This window comes from Canis aureus, chromosome 12 (assembly GCF_053574225.1).
Source record: "Canis aureus isolate CA01 chromosome 12, VMU_Caureus_v.1.0, whole genome shotgun sequence".
Classification (NCBI taxonomy): Eukaryota; Metazoa; Chordata; class Mammalia; order Carnivora; family Canidae; genus Canis; species Canis aureus.
The window spans coordinates 65,252,134-65,256,800 of NC_135622.1; the positions used below are offsets into that span (position 1 = coordinate 65,252,134).

General features: G+C 44.0%; 1 pseudogene; it reads right to left on the reverse strand.

Annotated features, from left to right (window-relative positions):
* Positions 1 to 1,799: 1,799 nt before the first annotated feature.
* LOC144324746 (mitochondrial pyruvate carrier 1 pseudogene) lies at positions 1,800 to 2,388 on the reverse strand (annotated as a pseudogene).
* Between the last annotated feature and the right edge of the window lie 2,279 nt (positions 2,389 to 4,667).

The following is a 4,667-nucleotide window of genomic DNA, read 5'->3' on the forward strand; positions in this document are numbered from 1 at the left end:
ATGTGGCAGGATGAAAAATCAATGCAGAGAAATCAGTTATAACTGATTGTCTACAAATACTGAAAAAAGGGAAATTTAGGGTTGATCCTACTTAAAATTGCACCATAAAACATAAAATACCTAGGAATAAACATAATGAAAGAGGTAAAGGATCTGTAACTAAAAACTACAGAATACCTATGAAAGAAATTGTGGAAGAGCAAAGACATATATTAACACTGCATGTTCAAAGATTTGAAGAATCAATATTGTGAAAATGTCCATGATACCCAAGCAATGTACCCTTTCAAAGTAGTCCCTATCAAAATACCCTTGACATTTTTCACAGAACATAAATAAATAACTCTAGGATTTGCATGGAACTGGAAAAGACCCCAATTAGCCATAGGAATGTTGAAAAAGAAATCAAAAGCAGGTTATATCACAATGTCTGGATTTCAGGCTGTATTTTGTCTAAGGTTTTTTCTGTATGTCATAGACAAAGCTGTCATCATCAAAATGTTATCATACTGGCACAGAAACAGACACATTGATCAAGGAATGGACTAGAGAACTCAGAAATGGACCCTCAACTCTATGGTCAACTAATCTTCGACAAAGCAGAAAAGAATATCCGCTGGAAAAAGTACAGTCTCTTCAACAAATTGGACAGCCACATGCAGAAGAACTCAACTGAACCATTCTCTTACACCACACACAAAGATAAACTCAAAATGGATGAAAGACCTAAAGGTTAAATAGCAATCCATCACAATCCTAGAGAAAAACACAGGCAACAACTTCTTTGATCTTGGCCATAGCGACTTATGCAAGACATGTCTATAAAAGCAAGGGAAACAAGAGAAAAACTGAACTACTGGGACTTCATCAAGTTCAAAAGCAAAGGAAAAAGTCCATAAAACTAAGAAGCAACCTACAAAATGGGAGAAGGCATTTGCAAATGACATATGAGACAAAAGGCTAGTATCTAAGATCTATAAAGAACTATGGAAGTCTACACTCAAAACAAGTATCCAGCGAAGGAATGGGTGGAAGACATGAACAGACATTTCTCCAAAAAATCCTACACGTGGAGAACAGACACATGATAAAAAATGCTCCACATCACTCATTATCAGGAAAATACAAAACTAAACAAAACCCACAATGAGATACCATCTCACATCTGTCAGAATGGCTAAAATGAACAAGGCCGCTGGCCCCTGCCAGAGTACTGGAAATCAAAGAGAGGCTCGAGCTTCCTGGCGGCGAAGCGTCCTGGCTCAATGGACTGGATGGGCACAATGACAAGGGCCTGGTCTTCGCCATCAGCATGCCCGACCACAGTATTCATCTGGTGTTGTGGAAGGAGCACGGCTGACGCCACGCGCTGGCCGCCGGTGACTGTGGGTGCTGGGGCTCCAGGGTTTCAGTGCGACCTCTGGCAGCTGACTGCATGAACCAAAGCTCTCACCTAACAGTATCGTAGCGCAGTGCACAATCATTTATCTGTGTTTGCCAGGGGGCCAGAGCTCGGGCGGGGGAGGGCTTGTTTTCTTGACACACAGCACAGCATGCTAACAGAGTACACCATTGACTTCATTTGTACTTAGTTACGTTGGTCAGTATAAGAGGATGCATTGAGGGTTCATCTTTCTTGAATATTGGTTTTCAGTAAAGAAAGTTAAATGGTTAAAAAAAACTGGCGATGACAGTGTAAGTATGGCCAGCTGTCGGTGGTCTCATGGTCATTAAAGAGTTAAAGATTCTGAGTATTTAAGTGCTAATAATTACAATTTTTATCCAATTTTTTATTAAGTAAATTCTAGCAAGTAATATACATATTACTGCAGATAAAACCATCATTGGGAATTATTAAATTGATTGCATATTTTGAGCTACTCTTTATGAAGAGAAGTAAAATACTTGGTATGTGTAAGGCAGCAGAGAGTTGGCTTAGGGACTCTCAGCTATTTCTAGAAAAATTGGTTAGTAAAAATAGCATTCAGCTTATTTTCCTTAGCAAGACTATTCTGAGGATGGAATCTGTGACTCAGCAGCAGCGCAGACGCTGTCCCTTCAAACACCTGGTTGCCCATTTTCCACTGTTATGCTGATGCCTTTTTACTCATCTCATGTTTGATAAGGCGTCCTCCCTGAATGAGCTGGGCTACTTCATTTGTGGCATGGCATGCAAACAGAAGCCAGGTTCAAGGCTGGACCTTGTAGGCAAATCTCATGAATGTCAAGGAGTAACAACAGAGGGCAAATGTCATCCGCCCACTGATAATCTCTGGAGACTTTTTCATGTCATTGATGGCAGCAATGGGAAGACCCCAGTTGGCTACAGGGCCCCAGAAATGTGTACTCATGAGGCAGTCCCAAAAGTCCTTGCTCCGGACATAGTCTGCCACCAACAAGAAATGTTGGCGAGGATGTGGAGAAAGGGGAACCCTCTTGCATTGTTGGTGAGAGTGCAAACTGGTGCAGCCACTCTGGAAAAGTGTCCCCAGGACAGGAGAGCCCAGCCTGGAGAAGCAGGAGTTTCACCATTCTTCCCGGACAGGAAGGCGCTCTCAGGGAGTTAGAGCAGGATCCCAGGAGGGCAGGGATGACCTCAGACTCCCAGGGACACTAACAGACCACCTGCGCCCCAGGGAGAGCACACCACACCCCACGGCTGAGCTCCCTAAAGGGCTGCAGCGTGCCTGGCTGGACCCGTGAACAACTCAGAGGCAGCTCAGGTGGAGGCACCTGGGGCAGGGGGCTGCTCGTCCAAGGAAGCAGCTCGGAGGCAGCTTGAGCAGCGGGGGGTCTCCACAGCCCCCAGGAGCAGCTCAGATGCGGCTACAGCAGAGGCTCCACACAGAAGGGCTGCGCAGCTGGGAGCGCGAATCCAACAGCGCAGGCCGGGAGCACAGGGTGCCTGCGGACACAGTCCAGGATCCGGCACTCCCCCGGGGACAGGCAGAGGCCAGGAGGGACAGGACAGCAAGGACACTCCTGCCCCAAGTTGAGCAGATCAGCGGCCCCTCCCCCAGAGCATCCAGGCCCCTGCAGACTGAGAGCTCTGTAGTTACTGCAGGAGCTGATTCCAGGGCTCTAGAGCTGGCCGCCGCCACTGTTGTTGTTCCTACTGGGGCCTCACAGGATAAAAAAACCCCAATAAGCCTCATAGTGCCCTCACTGTATAAACAGGTTAAACATCTTTCACTGAGCCCTGAACCAGGCAGGGGGCTGAGCAGCTCCCCAAAGTGCTAACACCTGAAAATCAGAACAGCAAGCCCCTACCCCAGAAGACCAGCTAGACAGACAGGAAAAAAAAAATTATTGATCAACCAGTGCTGGAAAGTTCCAGTGGAAGTCGAGGAATTTACAGTATACAGAATCAGAGTGTACTCCCCTTATTTTTTTGTTTTTTGTTTTTTGTTTTTTGATTTCTGTTTGTTCCTCCCCCCCCATATTTTTGTTTTTCTCTTTTCTTCTCTTTTTTTACTTTTTTCTCTTTTTTCTCTTCTTTTTTAAGTTTTTTTTCTTTCCTTCCTTCTCTTCTCTCTTTTTCTCCTTTCCCCAATAGAAATTGTTTTTGGCAACTCTGCACTGAGCAAAATGACTAGAAGGAAAACCTTACCTCAAAAGAAAGAACCAGAAACAGTCCTCGCTCCCACAGAGTTACAAAATTTGGATTACAATTCAATGTCAGAAAGCCCATTCAGAAGCACTATTATAAAGCTACTGGTGGCTCTAGAAAAAAGCATAAAGGACTCAAGAGACTTCATGACTGCAAAATTTAGATCTAATCAGGCCGAAATTAAAAATCATTTAAATCACTTAAAAATCCAAACTAGAGGTCCTACAGACCAGGGTTGATGAGGTGGAAGAACGAGTGAGTAACATAGAAGACAGGTTGATGGCAAGGAAGGAAGCAGAGGAAAAGAGAGAAAAACAAAAGACCATGAGGAAAGGTTAAGGGAAGTAAATGACAGCTTAAGAAGGAAAAATCTACATTTAAAGGGGGTTCCAGAGGGTGTCGAAAGGAACAGAGGACCAGAAAGTGTATGAGAACAAATCATAGCAGAGAACTTCCCTAACTTGAGGAAGGAATCAGGCATGAAGATCCTGGAGCTAGAGTGATCCTCCCCTAAAAGCAATAAAAACCATTCAACACCCTGATATTTCATCATGAAACTTCCAAATTCCAAAGATAGAGAAGATCCTCAAAGCAACAAGATACAAAGGATCCCTAAACTTTATGAGGAGAAGTAGTAGGTTAACAGCAGACCTCTCCCCAGTGACCTGGGTGGCCAGAAAGGGCTGGCATGATATATTCAGGGTCCTAAATGAATTGCCAACATATAGCATATCTCCCATGGTCATCACGTCAAGTGCCCCCCTCAGCGCATGTCATCCAGTCACCCCAACCATCCAGGAAACTCCCTTACCAGTACCCCTTTTTCATTGCTCAGAGTTAGGAGTCTCTCATATTCTGTCATCATCAACTGATATTTTCACTCATTTTCTCTCCGTTTCCCTTTATTCCCTTTCACTATTTTTTATTATGCCAAATGAATGAGACCATATAATGATTGCCTATCTCTGATTGACTATTTTCCCTCAGCATTATACCCTCCAGTTCCATCCACATCGAAGCAAGTAGTATCTCTTTGTCGTTTCTATTCTTTTCTTTT